This window comes from Canis lupus, chromosome 17 (genome assembly GCF_011100685.1).
Source record: "Canis lupus familiaris isolate Mischka breed German Shepherd chromosome 17, alternate assembly UU_Cfam_GSD_1.0, whole genome shotgun sequence".
In the NCBI taxonomy this organism is placed as follows: Eukaryota; Metazoa; Chordata; class Mammalia; order Carnivora; family Canidae; genus Canis; species Canis lupus.
Window position 1 is genome coordinate 27,503,251 of NC_049238.1, and position 15,083 is coordinate 27,518,333.

Sequence of the window (15,083 nt, forward strand, 5' to 3'; positions counted from 1 at the left end):
AGGATGTATTCTCATATTTTTTCAGTTCATTCTTGCAATTAGACATTGTAAACAATAAGGCAAAGTTAAATTTGTATCATATAAATAAAATAATGATTAATCCATAATTAAGTAAAGGTGGGCCAATAAAGGTATCTGTTCAGTAAAGAGAAATTATTTATTTAGAAAAAGTCAGGATTTTGTATTTAAAAATTGATAAACTTGCAAATAATTTACAGTTGGGTTGGATGGGGGGAAATGTCCAAGCTGTGTACCTCTATTCTTATATGTTAATAATGCAGTCATCATTTCATGGTGTTCATTTGTCCTAAGGTACACAGAACCATTTAAACATGGTTTAGCAATGCTTTAGTGCCAGATTTTGTTTCTGGATAACCTTTAGAGTTTAAAAAAATTTACATTTATATATTATAGTCATTACATTTTATATATTAGTGTATATAAAACTTTTTTTTTACTTTACCAAAAGATTTAAATAACCTGCATAAATGATACAATAAGGGAAAGAAATGATTAAATACTGTCACAATTCAGCAGCTCTTAGTCATAATCATGGACCTTTTTAAAACCCTCCTTGAGATTATTTTTAACAGGAGAGATATTTTCAAAATTTTAGAATATATCATAATATATAGGTAACAATGACCATTGTTAGTAAACAGTTTAATAGAAACACATTAATCTTGTTTCTGTTAGGAAATATTCTTTTTCTGTATCACAACCTTGACTTCTACTATCAAGCAGAAAGATGTTTAAGAATGGATAGTGGGTAGTAGCAGAAGCTTCGTATGCAAGGGTTTAATACAAGCTCAGTGGAAAAGATTAACCAACATTTTCATCCTCGTTGTTGAAATGTGCTATTCGTAGAATTGAAAAATGTTCAACTTATCCATGGAAAAATGCAGTTATTACTGTCTTTACCTCTTTATCTTTACTTGCACCAAAGAGCAAGCACAGTTAACTAATGTTACTGTGTTTGTAAACCATGTTGGAATTTACAAGTGTATCCCTTTTGATCTCTTAGCTCTATGGGGACAAGTACCATTTTCTCTAATTGACAGCTAGAAAAACCAGAGCACAGTAACAGGTAATTAATTGCCAAGTTCCCCCACATAGCCAAGTGTGACCAGGTATGGTCAGGCCTTCTGCCTCATAATCTGCTACAATTTTTCCTGAGAATAATGAACTGGGTTAGGAAGAGGAATGTGTTTGGGATCTTTTATTGACTTTTTAAAAATTCTCAACTCCAATTGATTCCCACAGTTTTAACATGCCTGTGGGCTATGGTGTAGGCTCAATATAAGTATCAACATGTTTATTTTTTCACCTGTTACATGGCAGTGAATGAGAAGGTGCACAACTATTTTACTTGTGACACCAGTGATTTGTCTGATTTTTACATGAGAGTAATAGGAGCAGGGGGTGTGAGATGATTCCTGAGGTCCCTTCCAGCTCTTTCTCACATTCTGGGATTTTCCTGGGCTGAGAACAGAATGAATGCTCACAGAATGCACAAGAAATGAATTAATCCACTTCATACAAAAGTGAGTTATAGAGCTGCCATCTTTGAGAGATAGTAGCAGTGACAGCATCATATGTTGACCGCACTCCTCACAATAATTTTTAACTTGATGTAATACTTGGAAAATAAAACATTTGCAATTTGTTTTTCTCTATGAATAATTTTTAACTCTGAGTTCTGCAGACTTTGCAAAGAATAACAATGATGTGCTTTTTAGCCATTTATCAACTCAAAATCTCTTTCAGTTTCCTTCTCCTATCACCCAGAAGGAATGTCCTTGCCTTCCCTGGAGATTCATACAAAATGCCACTTTCAGGATGAGGACTAACCAGATGACATTTATACTTCAAAGACCCTTTCAAAGTCCACACTTTACAAGTTAGAGGAACAAGTGTTAATTTGATCTGAAGTTTTAAGGAAGGGTTTTAAGAAGGGGCAGGGTCATGGATTAAGAAAGAGGAAGTGAAGACATTCCAGAGGAGGTCTGAAGGATATTGCAGAAGAGATGGTGAGGAAGCAGTAGCCGGTATGCAAAGGTGTGCTGAGGCAACTCTGTGGGGATCAAGGAGAGTTGGCCTGAAGGCATCTGAAAGGAAAATGAAAAAAAAAAAAAAAAAGCATGAACTTATGAGGAGGTCAGTTAGGGAGAGATCTTCAAAAGCTAGGTTGAATTTCTCTTTCCTTTTCTTTGCTACCTACAGCCTCTGGGCAGGAAAAAAAAAAGTGCATTTTCAGCATTTCCCTAAATAGTAGGAACCTTTTAGGAAGGGAATTTCAGATTGTTTATCTTCCACTTAAAAGTCTGTTCTCACTTTTGACCTATAAAAATGCAGACTAGCAGGGGCTAAGTGCCCCTTCTGGAGTTTAGACCCAGGTGTGCTATGGTTACAGCAGGCCTCTTTAAAGCATGTCCAGGGAACAGGGGCATGCAGGTGTCTGCTGACCCCAGTCTGTAACTTCTAACCTGAACTAAGTGATACTGGGTAGTGAGATCCAGAGCCTTTTACATGCAGGCCTTAAGCCCATAAGCCTGGGAAAACATCTTTCAGCTTAGTCCTGTTAATTGCTTGTGTGGCTAGAATGGCAAACTGAAGGAACATTATCTCCAAGATATAGCTCTTCTTGAAGGAGATGTGTCTTCGTTGGCCCAAATAAAATAGCGTTTATTAAAATACATTTAATGAAATTACTCAAAATTCTAGCTCACCTTATTTGGGTGATTAATTGGCTTATATATATCCTTCTACCATTCTGTAGTGACTAAAGTAAAATAATCTAATAAATCGGTGGCTATTCAGTGGAAAATAAAGATTCATGTTCACTAATATTATTATCATGTTTGTCAACATTATATGTTCCATTGCTATTGATCATCTTAGGAATCCTTTATCTGTACATAGTTTGAATACTATAAAATAATTATATAAAATAAACTTTTCTAGCTAAATCAGATAATTTAATATTTTTTATGCATCATGTCATTTTATCAGTTTAATATGAGTGCGCAATGGTAATGATTTCTCTAGTGCCTAAAATATTGGTTTAGTGGAGCCACAATCAGCATGGACTATGGAGCTGTACATGTTAGGTTTATGGATTGATAGATAAAAAATTACTCTTAACCTAAAGCAGTAGAAATAAATGTTTATGCTAGAATTTTACAGTTGGATCTCAAAGTTGATTTTATGAACTTCTTGAATAGAAACAAATAGATCTATTTCTGTAACAAATTGAAGTTCAGTTTGACACATCCCATGTCTGCAGGAACAAAATGATTGCTTTAGTGGGTTGCCCTTCCTTCCTCCCTCCCTCCCTTCTTTCCTTTTTCCTTCTCTCCCTCCCTCTCTTCCTCCCTCCTTTCTTACCTTTTATTCCTTTCTTCTCCATTAAGAGTATTTCCATTCAGTCACATCACTGTAGTCAGTGGAGCAACTGCTTCTGAAATTACTTTGCTACAGCCTCCATTAATATATGCCCTGCTGCTTGCAATAGATACAAAAAATGGCAAGAATGCCTTGGGTTAATATCAGAATATTCCTTGACTTTCAATAGAAAGGCTGTATGCTAGGAATAGTGACATATTTTCAATTGTCTCAAGGCATTCAGGGCAGCTGGCAATCTTGTAGGACATTCTTTTTCCTAAAGTCTTATCCAACTCTTAGGCAAGTGTTCAGCTTCTATCTAAATGCAACTGCCTGATAAGGCTTTCTGAACAACCCTGTAATGCTGTTTTTCTCAATCCATTCTACAAATAACACAATATTTCTGTGTTCCATTTGTTTCCTTATTTCTTACACCTGCCTTTTCCTTTATCTCTTTAATTAACACCTGGATCTCTTTATATATCATTTTAAAAAGGTAAAAACACTATTCTTAATTTCTACTTCTATCTCCAAATGAGTAGATTATCACTCTGGCTCAATAACACATTGTTTATTAAAACTCAGGAACCCAGAAGAAGCGTAAGCAAATCAGCTTTGGAGTTAGACAAACCTTATTACAAATCTTACCTCACTAACTTGGTGACCTTGAAAATCTGAAAAACTTCTTTAAGTATAAATTCCTTTCTCCCCTGAAATGGAAATACTTAACATTCACAGAAACCCAAAAGAGCCAATATTAAGTGATATACATAAAATCATTAGCACTGCCTATGGCATATAGTAAGAACTCAATAAATGTTACCATACTTCCCTCATCATCTTATTGTGTTTGGGATTGTGTGTGTGTGTGTGTTGGAACTGACAATTTTGTAGAAATGATGTGAGCTTTGAAGTCCCAGACAACTATGTTCATGTTGTGCCCCCACCACTGTGTAGAGGAAAGATCTTGGATACTATACTAAGCTTGGTGTCTCAGTGTGATCATCTATAAAGTAATGACTACCTACTTAACTCCATAGTGAGGATAAAATGTCATAATGAAGATGTGTGATGAAAACAATGGCTGACATATAATAATTACTTGGCAAATGATAGACATGGCCTAGAAACAATGCTCTTCCCATCTTTGTTGTTGTCTTTGGACAAACCTGGGGACAGCCTTTTCTATGCTAACTTTGGCACCAACCCACTAATTCTCCTTTTCTCTTTGATCCATCATTATTTTAGATAACTTCAAAATTACCCCGACATTCACAGGCATCACAAGAAACCAAGATGTGGACTCTATTATCATTGAGAATTGTTTTAAGAGCTTAAAATTTGAGATCATTCTTTCTGATCACCGTGATTTCACTTTATACTCCATCATTTTCCTTTATCCTCACCATGACCTGTCTACCTTCTATCCCTCATATTATATTGAGTCTATTTGTTTTCCCCTAACTTCAAAACCAACCATTCTACTTAATTATCTCTACTTAAGCATTTCTAGTGCTATATTTCCATCAATACTGTTCAATTTAACCATTTCTAGTGCTTTATTTTCCTCAGTCTTGTGTTGCCTCATTAATCACTCCAACCAACCACCAAAGCTGATCTCATTGCTCAATTCTCTCTTTCTGCAAGAGCTTCAATGTGATTACTTTTAATTATTTCCTTAAATTTTGAATTAAATTCACCAGTGAGCCTTTTCAGGACTGAAATTTTCTTTGTAGGAAGGCCTTTAATCACAATTTTAATTTCTTTGGCATGGGTTATTTGGGTTTTCTAGTTCAGTGTCAGTAAATTTTATCCATTTACAAAATTTATGTCAATCACTATTTTCCCTGGGAAAACTTTTTTTGATATATTGATTTGATGTAATGTCTCATTCTTTGGAATTACTTAAGAGTTTATTGGACTTCACTTAAGACATTTATTTGATATCACTTGAATTATATCATGTTGGCAAGTTTCACAGGGAAGGAAATCGGATTTAATCATCTTTGTACTACTCATCATATCAAGTACATGAACAAAATCAATAAGTACACTTTGAATTCAATTAACAGTGTTACAGAAGATAGATTGTAACATTTTTTAAACTTCAGAATTAAATTCTGTTCCTTAGTCTTTGGCATAGCCCCCCACCCCCACCCCCTGCCATAAATTTCTAATTATTTTTAAATTACTAAACTCAGAAGCAGTTTCCTAGATATTCTTCTGAAGGCATGCTAGTTCAATTGTCTAAAAGTACTAGTGAGAAAAATTAATATTAAATCAATGACACCTGGTTCAGTTAGTACTTTTCCTCTCACTCTGTTCTGTCTTCTTTTCCACCATCATGTGACTCCTCACTCAGTCATTCCACTTAATCATGTCTAGTGCTTTATTTCCATTAATATTTGGTTTAACCACATCTAGTGCAAAAAGTAGAAAATTTGCCATAGTTTCTTAAAATTGATTCAAGAATAACCTACCATGTTTTAATGGTGGGACAAGACCAGGAGTTTTGTAAATGGATATGTGTTTGCATGTTGCCTGGATAATTTGAAGCATATTGGCTTTTTTTTCCCCACATCTTGGCACAGTATTCAGATAAGGCAGCAGTTTTAGACTTTTGAGCGTATTACTAAAACTTCTTTATTTGTTTAGTTTTTACTAAAATCCTTCCTTCCTTCCGTCCTTCCTTCCTTCCTTCCTTCCTTCCTTCCTTCCTTCCTTCCTTCCTTCCTTCCTCTGAAACTTCTTCAAGCTGCAACATATTTGACATCATTAATGCATTGTCTTTCTAAAAGACAGGGTTCTGCCCTACAGCCCCATACCAGGTCAATGATTTAAGCCCAATTTTGTGAGAAGAGTCATAAGTATCAGACAGTGAATCATTAGTATGCATTTCCGGAAGAATTCATATCTTTCTTGAGGTTGCTTTTCTATCGTGGTCTAGCTGTGTTTGATGTGCATCTTATGACAGGACAATAGTTAGTGGGTGGGAATATTTGTTGAGAATGTTCTCTTTTATTTTTCTCTTTTTCTCTCCTCCTGCCCAATTTCAGAAGTGGACAAAAATACTGTTTTTTCTCAGTGCTTCCATATTATGAGAAGAAAGGCAGCCGTGCAACACTTCTTATTATAAATTCAATTTCTTGAAGCAGGTTGCAGGGGGAGGCTTATGAATAACAAAGAGAGAGGAAAGGGGAAATTTGTGAGAAAAAAAATTTGTGAGTAATTTTCCTGGGATTGAAAGATAATTTAAAATGCCACAAATCAATAAAACAGAGATATATCTGTGAGAAAAAGAACTGCTGGAAAGAATATGTATTTTATATATATGTAGTTTTGTTATCCAAAATGCTCGTAGTGAAACCAAGAGTAGAAAATGAATTTCACACAAACTACAAGAAACATCTTCCCTTGCATTCCAGGACTGAATGCTAATGCTGGTTGTAGGTGACAGAGCGTTTTACACCATGTTTTGTGATCTCTAACCTGTGAATTTATTTAGGTGTAACAATGCCTCCCCTACCTCACTCCAACCCTCATTTAAAACTTGTGTTTAATGTTACACTGGTCTCTGGTGCATGTAATAACATTGTACTCTTACTTAATAAAATATTTTATAGCTCCCAGGAATCATCACTTCAACTCACTATTCTGGTCTTCCTCACTCCCAGAAAAATAAAAGCCATATGCTTCAAACTCACATGAAATTGGAGGAGCAATAAGACATGATCTTTTATTATATTATTTATAATCCCAAGTGCTTTTAGGGAAACAAAAAATAATCTCTTCTCTTTCATGTCTATCATTTGTGTGACTAAGAGGAAGGAACTGATGATGCATGTAATACAGTTGTGTGGACAGTCATTTACCTTTGATTTTGTCTACCTTTTTTTGAGAGCAATCAGTTTCTTGGCCTAAGGAAAACAGCATGGATAAGATCCCAGAAGCTTCTCAGTTCAATCCCCCTACCCCTCTGGGAGAAGTAGATAAACAACTCTCTTTGGACTTAAAATGGAGCTAGTTTTCCTGCGGGCATGCTGTTCCTGTCCAACTCAGCTGAGAGTTGCTGCATGCAGAGGTAGGAATATCTGACTATCATTGGTCCACAGAGTTGGCAGAGTTTTACCATGAGAACAGCTAAGTCTTTTGTGTCTAATGCAGTCTTCCCATAAAGATGTTTTAGACAAAGTGCCAAACTGTTAATGTGATTGGCTCTCATCATGCACAGGAAATGATGCGCTGGGGGAAGGTTTTCTGGTCTTCAGCAGGGATGCTGAAATGACCATATCTTGATGACTTCTATCAAAACTCTTCTGTTGACTTGTTGCCCATCTCAGCCTATTTTAGGCTTGGCTTTAGTGACCTGACATACTCGGATTGACCCATATTCAGTTTGGGTCCACATACCACTGGACCCTTGTACTTGAATGGTGTGAATGATACTATAAGGCATCCTTTGATGTCTTTCTAAGAGAACATTGGCTGATATGAGAGATGATAATAGGCCTAGCAAAGAATTATGTTGGATAGGAGGCATCCTACCAGTTCTTGAGCTGTACCCTCTTCCCAATTAGTTCAGCTATCTATCATGCCACCATTTCTGTTGTTAGAAATGTGGAAGTGAGAGTCAAATAAAAATCTATTATCAGTAATAAAGTATTAATGTTAAAGAAGGCATTATTTGATAGTTGAAAACAATATTGAAATATATACCCTGAAAATGGCCATGCTAACAGGTTTGAGGAAGTTTGGGGTGGGGAGGGAGCAGATCTTCATTAAGTGGCTGTGTTTTACACTTTCCCTTGACTAGCTAGGCTCTCTTCTCCCTTTCACCCCTGGTCATTTACATTCCCTGCCCCCATTTGTAAATATTACTGTGCTAAGAGCCTCAACGAAATAATTAATACTGTAGAGTATTCCTTGTTATTATGAAGTCAAACCTATTGGCATTTACTTCTGGTATATTCAGTGAAAATAGATATTTCTATGCAATGTTTTATTTTACAGTTCTCTGCATCCACATTGGTTGGGTATTGTCTTCCTGTTTTTATATTTGGTCAGTTTTCTGTCCCTCATTCCCCGCCTGTTGCTGAATTTTTATGAACTCTTGTCTATTGGTGTTATCTATTCCTTTAGCTGTGTTTTCCAGGTTTACTAATAAATAATTTCTAGTTTGGGATATGGATAGGAAGGCTGTTAGACATGAAATAAAAAACACATTGAAAAGTGTGCCATCTCTTTCCCTAGAAAGCTTTCAGTTACAGGACAGTTGGAGGCTGGTTCACACCATGTCATGTTTTGAGGAATAGATTATTATTCTTATGAGTGCTAAGCCTACCTTTGTTTTCATGACAATTTTCTGTTTGGTGGTTCAGTTATATGTTTTATAGGTACTTTTATATACAACTATTTCCATTATTATACTTCCCAGGAACTTATTTATTGATTTTTTACTTCATGTCAGGCACTATAGGAACAACATGGTGACACCATCCAGAAAGAATTTATAATAACATTTGTGGTATTTCATAGTTAACCAAACACTTTCACTTTTATCATCTCATTTGATCCCCTTAGCACTCTGGGAGTAACAAGGGCGAGTATTAACATTCCCATTTCACAGAGAAGGAAAATGGCTTAAAGAGGTTAAGTGAGTTTCACAAGGCCACAGCTAATAAGGGACAGATTTAGGGCAATGAGTAGGAGGAATTTTCATTTAAAATTGATCGATGAAAGAAAAATAGTAGTCTTTAAATTCCAATAACAACATGTGACTAAAGACATTAATATACTTTATCAGAGCTCAAAATTAGTATCACTATCTTTGATTATGGACCTCTCCATTGTCCATCTTACAGATATAAATAAATAAATAATGGAGAAAAGAATTGTTGTAAAAGCAAGCTATGTCACACTATCCATAAAATATTATTGTTGTTTCTCAGTCTTATCCCAGAGGGACAGTTTAATCTAAGAAACACTAATTTATATATCAGACCAATAGCATATTCCAACAGGAGATCAATTTAAATGGACATTTATTTGTTGATTTTTATTTTTAAAGAGACACCAGTAGAATAAAACCATTTCATAAAAGAAACAGTAATCTTTTTGCTCCTTCTGGTTCATGCTACAATTTTGTCTGGTCTCTCATGCTTAGTACAAAGGCAGAGGGAAGTCAGAATTACCTCTTACTCATTAGTATCAACTTGTTTCTTCCATCTAAAAACTTGATACCTAATTATTTTAACTAATAAATGTATTCACATGTAATTCATAGCCTTTTTCTTTTTTCTTTCTTTTCGGTCTTGTAGGAGATTAGTAAACATATGAAGCATTTCCACAGTAGTTTAGAGGAGAAGGGGCTAGAGCTTTCCATAATATTTTCTTAACCTGTGTGTAGCATTTGACACTCTTGACCACTTCCTGTCTCTTGAAGTTCTCTCTTGCCTCAAATTCTTAACCCTGCATTGTCTAATTATCTTAATCTCTCTGGTTCTCTATTTTCTCTTCATGCTTTCAAATACAGCAATACCTTGAAGTTCTATCCTTATGCCTTTTCTGAAAGATCTCATCTTCTGATAGTATATCTATTTTCATGATTTTATCAGCCATCCAATAGGAGTGACTTACCAAATTACACATTTAGTTTTGAATTCTTCTTTAACCCAATTTACCAAAATAACTGCTAGATAAAATTATCTTATATCCTATAACTGATATTTTAGTATTTTTAAAAACTGAATATCTCATTTCACTCTTAAATTTATTTCACTCAGTGGGATGGTCTCCCTACATTTCTGCTGGCAACACGCTTGATCTATCAGTTGTAAAACTCAAGTTTCAACATATATTAATCTCCCTTCCCTTTTGAAAATATATCTAATCAGCTTCTAAGACCTGCCTAATTCATCTTTAAATCACATTTACTTTTATTTGCACATTTTCATTTACAATGCCACCATCAGGTACTCTATTTTCACTACTGTCAGATTTACTTTCTACAACCTGGCTATTATCAATTGCAACCATGATCAAAATCTGTCAATATCTCCCAGGGTGTCAAAAGCCTGACAGGCAAGTTTGCCAAACAATGTCCCTTTCTGGCACTTACTCACTTCAACTTATATCCCAGTTCAAGTGTTATATTTTCTCCTAGCTAGACATTTTGCCCACTCTTGATTTTATGGCTTTATCCATGCTGTTTTCCCAATGCATGAGTTCTCATCTCCTTCCTACCATATAATAGGAACTCCATGAATCCTTCAGTTCATTATATTGCCTATATTTTGTATAAGTCAACACTGACCATCCAGAATGAAAATCTAACTTCCTCTGTTTTTCTATAGTATATCATTTAGCATTTTGCGTGTAATGCCTTAAAACCTTTATTGTCCTTTATATTCATGCCAATGTATTTCCCATCTTCCCAACTAATTTATAAAGTGCTTATTATCAGGGATTATGTCTTATCTCTTCTTGCAGCTGCCACAATAACTAATTCAGACCATATTAGGTACTCAATAAACAGTGATTAGTTGCATATAAACAAAGTAAATTCGTAATGCAAATTATTCATATTGATAAGCTATATATACTTGCTTTTAAAGATCATTAACAAGATTATGCATGGTAATAATTCTTCATCAATGGTTTGTAACTATTTTAGGCACTCAGTAAACTAAAAACAAATAAAAATCCATTAATCAGGTTCAGTTAATTTGGCAGTAGATCAAAGCCTAAAACAGATGACCGACAAACATAAACAACATTGTTCCAGTGTCTGGTCTTTTAATTCCAGGCACAGCCTTCTCTAAGCTATATTCATTCCTTCTCTTTCTTATAAATGGGATAATTATTAAGGCTTTTCCAACTGATTATGCCTAAATAAGGTAAATTTACTGAAGGACAAAAAAAATGACAAAAGTAGGAAGCCCACCTTAAGTGAGAATTGAGCAGCAGTGGCCTATGGGTGAGGGGCCAGGCATTACATTATGTATATACTGTATCCAGTATCTTTTAATCAGATTCTTATAGTCACAAGCAAGGTTCTACACTGTATGTTAATGATTGTCTTTCTCCATTTGTCTGTAAACTGTGGAGACCAGGAGATAGGTATCATTCAATTCTGAATCTCCAATGCTTATTAGCTTTTCTTATATAATTTGGGTGCAATATTAATTTATTTATTCTTTTTCTCAGTGCAGAAGAGTATTGTACCTTGCTCTCTCCTTATCCACATATTTAGTCAATCGTTTATATTCCAGGTCATGCAGCTGTCATTTAGGACTTATACAAGCTGATAAAAAATAGACAAGACAGCCACACATATTATATAGCCCCACATACTTTCTTCCCTTCTTCCCACACATTTATTAAACAGAAAGTAGCTAAAGACCAGAAGAAGGAGTTCTTCAGGGTGCTAGAATTATGTCTCTGCTAATGACCTAGATTACACTTTTTCCACACTTCATCAAATATAAAGGAGAAAAGCAGACCCCCCAGCCCCATCTCTCTAGAGTGGTAGTTCTCAACTAGGAGTGATTTTTGCCTCAGAGGAAACATTTGGCAATATCTAGGGACGTTTTTGGTTGTCACAACAATGTGTATGTTGTAGGGGGGCATCTAGTGAGTGGAGGCTAGGATGCTTCTAAATATCCCTTGTAATGCAGGATAGCTCCCACAAGGAGTTCTCCAGCTCCAAATATAAATGGGGCCAAAACTGAGAAACCCTGCTTTGGATTCAGTAGATGAACTTGGACCCTGGATTTTGCTTTTATTTTTTTTAATTAAAAAATTAATTTTTCATTTAAATTCAATTTAGCTAACATATAGCATATTATTAGTTTTGGGGGTAGAATTTAGTGATTTATCAGTTACATATAACACCCAGTGCTCATTATATCATGTACCCTCCTTAATGTCCATCACACAATTACTTCATCCTCCTACCATCTCCCCTCCAGCAACCCATAGTTTGTTTTCTATTGTTAAGGGTCTCTTATGGTTTGGCTCCCTCTCTGTTTTTATCTTATTTTATTTTTCCTTCCTTTCCTATATGTTTATCTGTTTTGTTTCTTAAATTCCATATATGAGTGAGATCATATGGTATATTTCTTTCTCTGACTTATTTTACTTAGTGTAATACCCCCTAGGTCTATCCATGTTATTACAAATGGCAAGATTTAATTCTTTTTGATAGCTGAGTAATATTTCATTATATATATCTATGGATATATAGATACAGATATAGATATACACATCACATCTTCTTTATCCATCCATCAATGACATCTGGGGCCTTTCCATAATTTGGCTATTATGGACATTGCTGCTATAAATATAGGGTTGCATGTGCCCCATTTGAATCACTGGGTACCTTTTAGATAAAAACCTAGTACTCTAATTGCTGGGTTGTAGGGTAGTTCTATTTTTAACTTTTTGAGGAACCTCCATACTGTTTTCTAGTGTAGCTGTGCCAGCTTGTGTTCCTACCAATAGTATATGAGGGTTCCCATTTCTTTGCATCCACATCAACATTTATTGTTTCCTTACTTATTATTTTTAGCCATTCTGATTGGTGTGAGGTGGTATCTCATTGTGGTTTTGATTTGCATTTCCCTGATGCCAAGTGATATGGATCATTTTTTCATGTGCCTTTTTGCCATTTGTATATCTTTGGAGAAATGTCTGCTCATGTCTTCTGCCCATTTCTTTTTTTTTTTAATAAATTTATTTTTTATTGTTGTTCAATTTACCAACATACAGAATAACACCCAGTGTTCATCCCATCAAGTGCCCCCCTCAGTGCCCGTCACACATTCACCCCCACCCCCTGCCCTCCTCTCTTTCCATCACCCCTAGTTCGTTTCCCAGAGTTAGGAGTCTTCATGTTCTGTCTCCCTTTCTGATATTTCCCACACATTTCTTCTCCCTTCCCTTATATTCCCTTTCACTATTATTTATATTCCCCAAATGAATGAGAACATACACTGTTTGTCCTTCTCCGATTGACTTACTTCACTCAGCATAATACCCTCCAGTTCCATCCACGTTGAAGCAAATGGTGGGTATTTGCCGTTTCTAATGGCTGAGGAATATTCCATTGTATACATAGACCACATTGTCTTTATCCATTTATCTTTTGATGGACACTGAGGCTCCTTCCACAGTTTGGCTATTGTGGACATTGCTGCTAGAAACTTCGGGGTGCAGGTGTCCCGGCGTTTCATTACATCTGAATCTTTGGGGTAAATCCCCAATAGTGCAATTGCTGGGTCGTAGAGCAGGTCTATTTTTAACTCTTTGAGGAACCTCCACACAGTTTTCCAGAGTGGCTGCACCAGTTCACATTCCCACCAAAAGTGCAAGAGGGTTCCCTTTTCTCCGCATCCTCTCCAACATTTGTGGTTTCCTGCTTTGTTAATTTTCCCCATTCTCACTGGTGTGAGGTGGTACCTCATTGTGGTTTTGATTTGTATTTCCCTGATGGCAAGTGATGCAGAGCATTTTCTCATGTGCATCTTGGCCATGTCTATGTCTTCCTCCGTAAGATTTCTCTTCATGTCTTTTGCCTATTTCATGATTGGATTGTTTGTTTCTTTGGTGTTGAGTTTAATAAGTTTTTTATAGAGCTTGGAAACTAGCCCTTTATCTGATACGTCATTTGCAAATATCTTCTCCCATTCTGTAGGTTGTTTTTTGGTTTTGTTGACTGTATCCTTTGCTGTGCAAAAGCTTCTTATCTTGATGAAGTCCCAATAGTTCATTTTTGCTTTTGTTTCTTTTGCCTTCGTGGATGTATCTTGCAAGAAGTTACTGTGGCCGAGTTCAAAAAGGGTGTTGCCTGTGTTCTTCCTCTAGGATTTTGATGGAATCTTGTCTCACATTTAGATCTTTCATCCTTTTGAGTTTATCTTTGTGTAATCTTGGTGAAAGAGAGTGGTCTAGTTTCATTCTTCTGCATGTGGATGTCCAATTTTCCCAGCACCATCTATTGAAGAGACTGTCTTTTTTCCAGTGGATAGTCTTTCCTCCTTTGTCGAATATTAGTTGACCATAAAGTTCAGGGTCCACTTCTGGGTTCTCTATTCTGTTCCATTGATCTATGTGTCTGTTTTTGTGCCAGCACCACACTGTCTTAATGACCACAGCTTTGTAGTACAACCTGAAATCTGGCATTGTGATGCCCCAGCTATGGTTTTCTTTTTTAAAATTCCCCTGGCTATTTGGGGTCTTTTCTGATTCCACACAAATCTTAAAATAATTTGTTCTAACTCTCTGAAGAAAGTCTATGGTATTTTGATAGGGATTGCATTAAACGTGTAAATTGCCCTGGGTAACATTGACATTTTCACAATATTAATTCTGCCAATCCATGAGCATGGAATATTTTTCCATCTCTTTGTGTCTTCCTCAATTTCTTTCAGAAGTGTTCTATAGTTTTTAGGGTATAGATCCTTTACCTCTTTGGTTAGGTTTATTCCTAGGTATCTTATGCTTTTGGGTGCAATTGTAAATGGGATTGACTCGTTAATTTCTCTTTCTTCAGTCTCATTGTTAGTGTATAGAAATGCCATTGATTTCTGGGCATTGATTTTGTATCCTGCCATGCTACCAAACTGCTGTATGAGTTCTAGCAATCTTGGGGTGGAGGCTTTTGGGTTTTCTATGTAGAGTATCATGTCATCGGCAAA

The 15,083-nt window shown here is 35.8% G+C and overlaps 2 long non-coding RNA genes across 2 annotated transcripts in view; one reads left to right on the forward strand and one right to left on the reverse strand.

Moving 5' to 3' along the window:
- The window catches only part of LOC102152201, a 219,831-nt gene that overhangs the window by 129,331 nt on the left and 75,417 nt on the right, over nt 1-15,083 (forward strand). The gene's annotated exons all lie outside the window — the stretch shown is intronic.
- LOC111090568 lies at nt 736-4,375 on the reverse strand. The gene is made up of 3 exons (XR_005372304.1): nt 4,033-4,375; nt 3,388-3,501; nt 736-2,108 (listed from the first exon to the last, which is right to left on the reverse strand). It is a non-coding gene; the product is annotated as an uncharacterized LOC111090568 (long non-coding RNA).